Source organism: Physeter macrocephalus, chromosome 1 (genome assembly GCF_002837175.3).
Source record: "Physeter macrocephalus isolate SW-GA chromosome 1, ASM283717v5, whole genome shotgun sequence".
NCBI classification, from domain to species: Eukaryota; Metazoa; Chordata; class Mammalia; order Artiodactyla; family Physeteridae; genus Physeter; species Physeter macrocephalus.
Window position 1 is genome coordinate 13,852,813 of NC_041214.2, and position 12,353 is coordinate 13,865,165.

The following is a 12,353-nucleotide window of genomic DNA, read 5'->3' on the forward strand; positions in this document are numbered from 1 at the left end:
TTTTATCAAATTTTCTCTGATAATAAATTACAAATTTAAGAAACAAACAAGAGGTAAGGAGATAAAAGGTCTTGGGGGTGTGCTCTGGCACGTTCCACTCTAATTTGCAGCCTACTAACACGATTTCCAGGAAGGCTCTGTTGCCCCAAAACCCAGAGTTGGAACTGTAGAAATGCTGCTGCCTTGTGGCCATTTCCCGCAAGAGCGGCTTTATTTATCCCTCTCAAAACTACAGAGTCCTCATATATTCGAATTTCTGGTATTTCCCTTTTGCCACCAAAATATATACACCCTTTCCCACCTCTGCACTCCAAATAACAAGAGCCCCATATCTACCTATCAGAGTCTAAGGACATCTCTAAGGTTGAGGAAGCCTGGCTCTTTCTCTCCACATGGTATAGCAAGGTGGCAGCTGCCAGGAGTGGGCTGAGTCCCCAGGAGCCCCACTGTTTCCAAACTCTGTATATAGTACAGCAGAACGACGCTCCTCCCGAAACACCCATTCCACGTAATCTTTGAGAAATATAAGTGTAGGGTTATGTAGCACAAACCCACAGAAGACAAATCGTTAAATAACTGCACTTTACGAACTATTCAGACCTCCTGAATAAACTGATCTAAATCCTAAAGCTGTTAGGTATAAAAGAGCAACTTAACAAAAAATTCAAAGGAGTGAATAATCACCATGCTTGAAGAACAGAGCTGCCCTTGGCCTGCACAACATACACTCTGATACAGTGACACCTTTTTCTCCTAGACCTTTAAACGTGTGCAGCCCCTGAGGACCAGGTCTCCCCTTGCTAGTGGTCCCTAGCTGGAAATCATTCGCACAGCAGAGAGTTCTCACAGGAAGGGTGCCAACTTTCCAGGCAGCCTCACAAGTCAGGACATCAGGGAACACTAAACAATCTGAGAGATTCACCCCAGGAGCAACTCTGCTCCCTGCAACCAACCCTTCCCACTGGGATTCTATTATAATGGAGAAAAAAAATCTTTCATTCTATAATTAAAGTTAAAACCTAAAGATTTGCAGTTTCTTCTCTGGTGTATTCTAAATTTCTCTATACATTTGAGTCTATTTTTCCAACACTTTACTATGACATTTTCAAGCTTATGCCAATGTTGAGATAATTTTACATAATTACAAAATTTTTCATATTTGCAACCTGCTAGTCAATCATCGATCCATCTGATTTTCTGATCTGTTTCAAAATAAACTGAAGATATCAGCACACTTTCCTCCAAATACTTTACAAGGTCATACTGTGTAGCACAGGGAACTATATTCAGTATCTTGTAATAAACTATAATGGGGAAGAATCTGAAAAAAAATATATATATATCTGAATCACTTTGCTGTATACCAGAAACTAACACAACACTGTAAATCAACTATACTTCAATAAAAAAAATTAAACATAAACCAAATACTTTAGTAAGCATGTCTTTGGACTAAAATCTAATACATTTGAATACATTTTTCTTTCAAAATAAACTTTACATACAATGAAATGTACAGATCTTAACTGTACATTTACTGAGTTTTGACAAATGCATACACACCTTTGCAACCCAAACCTCTATCAAGATCTAGAACTGAATCTATTTCTTGACTTGCTAGCTTTTACTAATGATCTGTCTCTTCACACCCTAGTAACAATCTGTTTTAACTATCCCAGCTTTACAACCAAAAAGGGATTAATCTCCAAAATATACAAACAGCTCATGCAACTCAATATCAAAAAAACAAACAACCCAGTCAAAAACTGGGCGGAATATCTACATAGACCTTTCTCCAAAGAAGACATACAGATGGCCAAAAAGCACATGCAAAGTTGCTCAACATCACTAATTATTAGAGAAATGCACATCAAAACTATAATGAGGTATCACCTCAAACCAGTCAGAATGCCCATCAACAAAAAGTCTACAAACAATAAATGCTGGAGAGGGTGTGGAGAAAAGGGAACCCTCCTACACTGTTGGTGGGAATGTAAATGGTAAAACGACTATGGAGAACAGTATGGAGATTCCTTAAAAAACTAAAAATAGTACTATATGACCCAGAAATCCTACTCCTGGGCATCTCTCTGGAGAAAACCATAATTGGAAAAGATACACGCACCCCAGTGTTCATTGCTGCACTATTTACAATAGCCAAGACATGGAAGCAACCCACATGTCCATCAACAGGAATGGAGAGAGAAGATGAGGTACATATATACAATGGAATATTATTCAGCCATAAAAAAGAATGAAATAATGCCATTCACAGCAATGTGGATGGACCTGGAGATTATCATACTAAATGAAGTAAGATGGACAGAGAAAGACAAATATCATATGATATCACTCATACGTGGACTCTGAAAAAAATGATTCAAATGAACTTATTTACAAAACAGAAACAGACTCACAGCCTTCAAAAACAAACTTATGTTTACCAAAGGGGAAAGGTCGGGGTGGAGAGATCTCAGGGAGGGGAAAGTGTCAAAGAAAACAGTTTACAGAATATGTTTACAACTGAATATATTTCCTCAGCATATCCCTCATTAAAAATATCATATTTGATGTCACCCTTTTGTGTCTTGAAAAATTACCATTTGGAATACGGAAACGCTAATGCAAAGTTTCTGAGAAAAACCTTTTTTGTCTTTTGGTTTAAATGTACTTCATTGAGGGGGGTGGGATGGATTGGGAGATTGGGATTCACGTATATACAGTACTATATGTAACATAGATAACGAATAAGAATCGACTGTATAGCACAGGAACTCTACTCAGTGCTCTGTGGTGACCTAAATAGGAAGGAAATCCGAAAAAGAGGGGATATATGTATACGTATAGCTGATTCACTTTGCTGTATAGCAGAAACTAACACAACATTGTAAAGCAACTGTACTCCAATTAAAAAAAAAATTAAAAAAATAAAAAGTAAATGTACTTCATTGACAATATCATGGGCTTTTCAAACTTTTCGACTGCCTGAGCCCTATGGGGAACAAGCAGTGGAAAGCTTTCAGTGATGAAGGTCACCCAAGCTGTTACACATAGTTCCCGCTGGACATTATTTCCATGAGGTGTGAGGTATATAATTAGCAGAGGGTCAGCAAATAAGGTTTTAAAGAATGTGATTATAGAAGCAGAAAAGTCATTTCAGGCAAGTTTGTAATATGTGAGTGTTTCAGAAAATGAGCAGAAACCAACCAGTGAGGACCTGGCCCATATCCCTGATTCCAGCTGCTTTAATACCTTCTTTAGAAACTCAGTTTCCAAGCTCTAAAGCTCAAGGTCTCATGTGCATTTCCTTGGCAACAGGTTCTGTGCTAAGCGCCTTACTTACCTTGCCACTCAGTTCTCACAGCAACCCTATAATGTAGGTCTTACTATCTCCATTTTACAGATAAGAAACTGGGTCCAAGAGTTAATCATGTTAAAGTGTAATTTTCAAAAAGATAAAATCAGGACCCTTGGGCAAATATAAAAAGGACAATGTACCAAATATTTTGTTCATTAATTAAGGAGGGGAAAAGATGCGTTCAGTTCAAAGAGCTTCTAAGAAGCTAGTGTATTTGTTAGGATGAGATTGCTGAGCTAGACATAGAAATGTTTAATGTTCAGCTGGCCCTTGATGTTTGGGGTTATGTGTTCCATTCCATGGAAATTATTTGCATCTCTACTGGACAAAAAATTACAAGTTAGCAAGTAAATTCTTTAAGTATGCAAACGTTAATCAACAGTATAAGTGAGATGAACTAAGTACAGGTTTTGACAATCCTTGGGTGACTTTGTCCCCCTATGATGCTGAAACAATCTGCCTCCGCTTTTTTGCCTTATTTCTAAGTTTGGAGAATTTCTCTGACAGTAGCCTGCCCCCAGGTCCCACAAATATTAGAAGAGTAGAGATTTGAACCCCTGTCACGGCGACTGCACAGCCCTGGTAGTCAACCCTTTGTTATGACTTAGCAACATTAACTTGTTTTTTTATTTTTTAAAGAATGTTGGAGTCTTATCAGTTCTGTGCAGATAATTCTCCCTCACAGCCAAGGCATCTCTGAAGCACAAGGGCTATCTGGATGGCAAAACCATCCAAATCAGTCAATAAACATCAATCTGAAGTAATAGCACCTTTTGTTTCTGCTTTAGTGGAGATTGCTGAGGCCACAGAGTCCAGGGCCATGAGCATGACATTAAGAATGACATTGAGCATCTTTTCATGCGCCTGTTGGTCATGTGTATATTTTCTCTGGAGAAACGCCTAGTCACTTCCTTTCCCCATTTTTTTAGTCAGGTGGTTTGTTTGTTTTGATATTGAGTTGTATGCGTTCTTTATATATTTTGGTTACAAGGAAGCAACGAACAGCACAGGGAATATAGCCAATGTGTTATAATAACTTTATATGGAGTATAATCTATGAAAATATCAAATCACTATGTCCTATACCTGAAGCTATTAGTTTAAGTAACAACTATACTTCAATTGAAAAATGATACTGACAGCACTTTATTTTTTTACTTCTGTCTGTATCTATTTTAAAACATTCGAGAAATAGAAAGGTTTAGGCTGGGACCATATCCTGTAAACTGCTTTGCAAGGTAGGGGATCTTGGTATCAATGAATTGAAGTTTAGGGAATATCTCTTGGAATAAGAAACAGATGAATAGATGCTCACATTTGGGCATCTCTCTGCCAACCTTCTTTCTCAACTTGTTTTACATTTTAAAGTAGGCTAATAATAGGGGTCTCCAAACTGGGTTCCAGAAAAGGGGCTCTCATATATAATCACTGGACATGTCATGTCACCAGGATGGGGTCATGAATACCAGGAAAACAGCACGAAGGCTAGAGGTTGGGATTCAGGAGGCTGACCCTAAAGGTAGAAAAGTAGAAAAGTCACTTCACTTTTCTGTACTTTAGTTTTGTGCTTTTGCCTGTATGTGTGGTTGCACTAGATGGGAGGTTTCTAAACTTGCTAAGCACCACAACCTTAATACACGATGCAAATGAAGAGAAACACTATGGTTAAAGGAAGTGAGGAAGAAACAGATGTGGAAAGCCCTGCCTTCTTGCTACCCCATTGCCTCCTTTCCTTAGGGAAAGAATCACGGCTGATGACAAAATTTGCAGGGCCCAAGGCAAGATGAAAATTCAGAAATGCTGTTCAAAAAAATATATATATATAGCATTAAATATGCTATAAAGTGTTTTCCTTTAAAAATATTTGATGACATTAAATATAAAGGTGTATTTGTGATACATGAGTAATGACAGACTCACAAACTGCAAAAAAATAATATTTTGGGTGTCATAATTTTATGAAATACAATATATAATAATACTTTAATAATTTCATATGCTTATTGACCATAAGATTTTTTTTCTGGCTCACTTTTCTGCAAATTATATATTAGGTCCTCAGAATTTATATTTTAAGCAACTCCATTTTCTATATGATTGACAGCAACGTTAGTCACTCTTCACAAATGCAAGACTGCAAATAATTTTTGATAAGTTTTAATTTTAAGAAGTTTTTTTGCTGATGTAACTGTTACTGGAGAGCTGTTAAGAGTATTTTACAGGCTGTGTAAATTTCTGATAAATTTATATCAAAATCCATCAAAGCATAAATTTTAGTACATCTAGAGCTGATGATTCTTGTGGAACAATTTTTCTAGAAAAAGATTTAACTCTCCATACAATCAGTTTTGTGTAAGTCTGAATTTAATTTTAAATGTAAATTTATACAATGACATTTTGACATTTCTTCTGACATTTCTGGTAACTTATGGAAGTTGTGCAAGAAACGAAAAGTAGCTTTATGATTTGTATGTATTTCAAAACATCTGCTATGCATCCTATTGTCTTATCTTCAATTACAAGGAAAAAATAATTTTAAAATTGTCTGCTTCTTCATATCTGGTTCATCCAAAGCTTCATATGAAAATAGTGTTATTTGCCATCGAACGTAGCAATCTTTACATTTAATTTCTATTTTGAAACCTGTGGATATTTTGTGATACAGGTTGCTGCAGTTTTTAAAATGGAAGATTCCACAATCTACTGCTGAAATTCACTGCTTATCCACCAGCAGTTGCATCCAGGCATGCTTGCTGCTGTCCCCACTGCCATTCTGTGTCCAGGTCCCTGCCTGGTTCCACTCCCTCACTCCCTGCAGCTCTGGACTGTCCCAGGCCCTGGCATATACTCAGGGCTGACTGCTCTGTGGACGCAGTTTGCAGTGCCTAGAGCCTGAGGACCACTACAGCTCAAATGCACCACCTCCCCTGTACCACCTCTTTTCATGTGCATGCTCCATTGTCCCATAGCCTCTGAAAAAATGCAAGTTCAAAGATAAAAGATTATTAAGAATTTCGGACTTCCCTGGAGGTCCAGTGGTTAAGACTCTGTGCTTCAACTGCAGGGGGAGTGGGTTTGATCCCTGGTCAGGGAACTAAGGTCCCACATGCCGTGCGACATAGCCAAAAAAAAAAAAAAAAAGTTATTAAGAATTTCAAGACACTCAGAGCAGAGCATTAAAACAAGCATGGGGTCCTTCTCAGCATGGAGTCCTAAATGACTGTATAGGTTGCACGCCTGAGAGGAACTCTCAGGGCTCTGTAAATATACATGACAGAGATTTCATTTACCAGCTTTCTCCTATTCATCTTCCCATATCATGGAAGCTCAGTTCTGATATTTTCATCAAGGAGCCATTATTTAGTGTTTGGGTGGATGAGAATAAACTCACAAGACTAAGAATGCACAGTCAAAAATGGGAAGAGTCTGATGCCACAGAGGCCAAGAGAAATGATTTCAAGAAGGATAAAGTAGCCAATGGTGTCAAGTGGCACCAAGAGGTCATCAGTAAGATCAGGACTGAAAAATTTGCATTGACTTTAGCAACACAGAAGTCACATGATCTTAGATCTTAGTGATCTTACAAATAAGTTGTTTCAATGGTGAAATGCAGGCTAAAGCCAAATCGGAAGTACATGGAGGAATGAGTAGAAGCTGAAAAATGGACTCCTGCAACCCCTTTTCTGCTGAGGCCTGAGGGTCCATAGGTATGGTCCCTCGACTTGACTTGATCCCAGGTTCCTGCTTCTCCACCATCATAGTGTTGCCCTCTGCCCTGAGCCACCCTTCCCTTTCTGTGACATGCAAGAAGGGGTCCCAGGGAAGGAGATCAGGTAGCCTGTACTACTTTGCTGCCTCTTATTCATTAGTCTTGATACGTTTCACATTTTGGACATCTCAGATTGGATAAACCTTGCTCATTACATTCTACTGCAGTTTGCAGACCCTTTGATTGGACGTTGAACACAAATTTCTCCACTTAGCAACTCAGTCCACAAAAGTTGATAATAGGGGAAAGTCACACCCAACTCATCAAAACCGTATTAGTCAAGTCAGATCCATCACAAATGCCCACCGTACTTTGGCCTCATCAATAGTGCCCCTTCTTGATGAGTAATCAGATACCATCCTGGTCTGAGTCTCCATCATCTCCTGACCCTTGTCAGGATTAGTACGGTAGCCTACAACAAGTCTCCCTGCTTAATCTTTGCTCCCAATCACAGCAGCCAGAATGATACTTTAAAAATGTTAAGTCAGATTATGTTAGTTCTCTCTTTAAAACTTTCCTTTGGCTGCCTGTTTCACTCAGAGAAGAATCCAACATTCTAACAATGGCTAATAAAGCCCTCCTTACTCACCTCTCTGACCTCTTCTCTTATAGCTCGCCTCCTTCCTCACCCTGCTGGAGCCATACTAACTCCTTGCTGTTCTTCAGTCCTGCTAGGAAAACCCAGATCAACTTAATTATTAACCTTATTCAGCCCTGCTTTTTCTTTCTTCATAGCACTTATTACCTTTCTGAATGTAACTCTGGGAGGGCAGGGATCTTTTTTTTATTGATGTATCCCAAGTGCCTAGAGTGGCATCTAGCACATAGTAGGTGCTCAGTAAACGCTTCTTTTAAAAACAAAAATTTCAACTTTATAACTATTTTGCCTGGCATTTCTCCCAATCCTGTTCTGCCTCCCTCCCCCATTTTCACCTGGAGGGTCTGGGGGTTCTTCTCTGAAACTTTGTTTCAAGAACCAATTTGAACTTTAAAAAATTGAGATATAATTCAAGTACCATAAAAGTAATTCTTTCAAAGTGTGCAATTCACTGGTTTTAGTATATTCATAAGGTTGTGCAACCATCACCACTATCTCATTTCAGAATATTTTCATCATTCCCCAAAGAAACTTCATAGCTCTTAGCAGTCACTCTCCATTCTCATCTCCCTCATCCCCAAGCAACCACTGATCCACTTTCTGTCTCTATAGATTTGCCTGTTCTGGACATTTTGTAAAATGGAATCGTATAATACAATATGGCTTATTTCATTTAAGATAATATTTTCAAGGTTCAGCCATGTTTTAGCATGTTCCAAAACTTCATTCCTTTTTATGGCTGAACACATCACATTGTATGGCTATACATTTAGTTTACTCATTCATCAATTTATGGACATTTGGGTTGTTTCTACATTTTGACTATTATAAATAATGCTGCTATAAACATTTGTGTACATTATGTTTGAACACCTGTTTTTAGTTCTCTTGGGTATACATGTAAGAATAAAATTGCCGGGTCATAAGGTAATTCCATATTTAACATTTTGAAGAACTGCAAAACTGTTTTTCAAGGTGGCTGTACCATTTTACATTTCCATCAGCACTAGAGGGTTCTAGTTTCTCCACATATTTGTCAATACTTATCATCTGTCTTTTTTATTATAATCATCTTCGTGGAGGTGAAGTGGTAGCTCATGGTGGTCTTGATTTGCATTTCCATAATGACTAATGATTTAAGTATATTTTCATGTGCTTATTGGCTACTTGTATATCTTCTTTGGATAAATGTCTATTCAAATTCTTTGTTTATATTAAAAATGGTTACTTGGGTTTTTTTATTGTTGAATTGTAAGAGTTTAAAATATATATATATTCTGGATACTAAACCGTTATCAGATGTATGATTTGCAAATATTTGTTTCCATTCCATAGATTGCCTCTTTACTTTCTTGATGGTGTTCTTTGATGTACAACAGTTTTAAATGTTGATGAAAGCCAACTTACCTATTTATCCTTTGATTGCTTCTCTGCTTAGGTGTTATAGCTAAGAAATCATTGCCTGATTCACTCCTATGTTTTCTTCTGATTTTATCGTTTTAGCTCTTACATTTAGGTCTTGGTACATTTGAGTTAAGTTTTGAATATGTTATGAGGTAGGGGGTCCACCTTCATTCTTTTTTGCATGTGAAAAACTAGTTGTCCCAGCACCATTTGTTGAAAAGACTATTCTTTCCCTAATATTTTGTCTTGGTAGCCCTTGGTAGTCAACTGAAAATCAGTTGACTGTAAGTGTTTGGGTTTATTTCTGGACTCTCAATTCTATTCCATTGATCTGTATGTCTGTCCTTATGCCTGTCCCGAATATTCTAGATTACTGTAGCTTTGTAGTAAGTTTTGAGATCAGTAAGCGTAAGTTCTCCAACTTTGCTTTCCTCTTCAGGATTGTTTTGGTTATTCAGGCTCCCTTGCAATTCCATATGAATTTTTTTAATAGAAATTTATTTATTTACTTTTGGCTGCGTTGGGTCTTCGTTGCTGCGCGCGGGCTTTCTCTAGTTGCGGCGAGTGGGGGGCTACTTTTCATTGCAGTGCGTGGGCTTCTCATTGCATTGGCTTCTCTTGCTGCGGAGCACGGGCTCTAGGGACACAGGCTTCAGTAGCTGTGACTCGCGGGCTCTAGAGCGCAGGCTCAGCAGTTGTGGCGCACAGGCTTAGTTGCTCCGCAGCACGTGGGATCTTCCCGGACCAGGGCTCGAACCGTGACCCCTGCATTGGCAGGCGGATTCTTAACCACTGCGCCACCAGGGAAGTCCCCCATATGAATGTTAAGGTTAGGTTTTCCATTTCTGAAAAAAAAAAAAAAGGCCATTGGTATTTTGATAGGAATACACTGAATCTGTAGATTGCTTGGGGTAGTATTGCCATCTTTAACAATATTAAGCGTTTCAATCTGTGAAAATGGAATGTCTTTTATTTTGATCTTTAATTTCCTCAGCAATGTTTGGTCAGTCTTCATTTACAAGTCTTGGATTTCTTTGGTTAAATTTATTCCTAAGTATTTTATTTTTTTGATGCTATTGTAATTGTCATTTTTTTCCTTAATTTTCAAACTGTTCATTGCTAGCGTGTAGAAATACAACTGATTGTGTGTTGATCTTGTATCTTGTAACCTTGCTGAATTTGATTATTAGCTCTAAAAGATTGTATGTGGAGGAGACTTCCCTGGTGGCGCAGTGGTTAAGAATCCACCTGCTAATGCAGGGGACACGGGTTCAAGCCCTGTTCCGGGAAGATCTCACATGCCGAGGAACAGCTAAGCCTGTGCGCCACAACTACTGAGCCTGCGCTCTAGATCCTGCGCACCACAGCTACTGAAGCCTGCCCCCCTAGAGCCCGTGCTCCGCAGCAAGAGAAGCCATCGCAATGAGAAGCCCGAGCAGAGCAGCGAAGAGTAGCCCCCCGCTCGCCGCAACTAGAGAAAGCCCGCGTGCAGCAACGAAGACCCAACACAGCCAAAAATAAATAAATTTATTTATTTTACAAAAAAGATTGTGTGTGTGGATTCTTTAGGATTTTCTCTATATAAGATCATGTCATCTGCAAACAGCAATAGTTTAATTTCTTCTTTTCCAATTTGGATGCCTTTTACTTCATTTTCCTGCCTAATTCTCCTGGCTACACCCTCCAGTACAATATTGACTCAAAGTATGAGAGCAAACATCCTTGTCTTGTTCATGTTGTGGAGGAAGCACCTAGTCTTTCTCCATTAGGTGTGTTGCCAGCAGTGGGTTTTTTGTACATTCCCTTTGTGAGGTTGAGGAAGTTCCCATTTATTCCTAACTTATTGTTTTTATCTTGAAATGGTGTTGGATTTTGTCAAATGTTTTTTCTGCATCTACTGAGATGATCATGTGGTTTTTGTTTCTTATTCTATTAATATGGTGTATCACATTAACTGGTATTGGAATGTTGTACTGACTATGCATTCCTGGGATTAATCCCATTCGGTTGTGGTGTATAATTCTTTTATATGATGTTGCTGGATGTGGTTTGTTAGTTTACTGTTGAGAATTTTTGCACCTATCTTCATTAGTGAGATTGGTCTGCAGTTTTCTTATAATACCTTTGGCTTTGGTTTTAGGGTAATAGTGACATCATAGGATGAGTTGGGAAGTCTTCCCTCTTCTTCTACGTTTGGAAGAGTTTTTAAGTGTTCGTGTTAACTCTACATGTTTGGTAGGATTCACCAGTGAAGCCATCTGTTCCAGGGCTTTTCCTTGTGGGACATTTTTTTGATTATGACTTCAATCTCTTTATTTTTATAAGTCTATTCAAATATTCTATTCCTTTTTGAGTCAGTTTTGGTAGTTTATATCTTTATAGGAATTTGTCCATTTAATCTACCATGTGTAGATCTTTCTACTATAATTCCAGACACTGATAGTCAAAAATGTTTGAAAAGTGAATAAATTCTGATTTATCTTGAATAAGGAGCCAAGTATTTGAATTTTTTAGCTTAAATACCCTAGAAGAATCTAATGTCACCTTGATAATAAAGGATTTGAGAGCTAAATCTTCAAGAAAATATGCAAATTAGACAATGTACTTACGTACCTAAATGGTGTGCCCTAAGAGGAAGATTAGAAAATGGTCAAACATCGGGTTTATGAGTTCAAAGCAAAACCAGTCCAATATTGAATAAAACATTTTTTTCCTAAATAAATAAAACTTTTTTTTTAACTGAAGGGATAACAAGGAAATGAGATTCTAGATTGAAACTTTCTCTGAGATCGGGGCAATTCATGCTCATTGAATTAATTTTTTTTTTCCTGTCTCTTTCTATAGAAAAGAAAAATAAATGAGTTATAAAGTAATCCCTACAAATCCAAATTTGTAGCAGTAATGTTAATATTTCATATCAAAAAAGAAAGTTTAAGACAACTGACATGGAAATAAATATTTTTAATGTAGAAATATTTTCATACATTCTATCTTTATCCATTTCAGGCAGATTATTTTACCCGAGTATATGTATCTTTGTTCTTTGGAGTGTACCTTACTGTTTTTTTTTAAGTACCTTTTTTTTTTCTGGCTTTAAGAAAGGTATTCATTTGAGCCTATTTAGTTAAAAATTTCAGCATTTAAGTGAAATTGCCCTCGATTAACTTTTGTTCAATATGTAATTATTTAATATTGGAAAAACCTCCTGACTTTATCAGGGATTT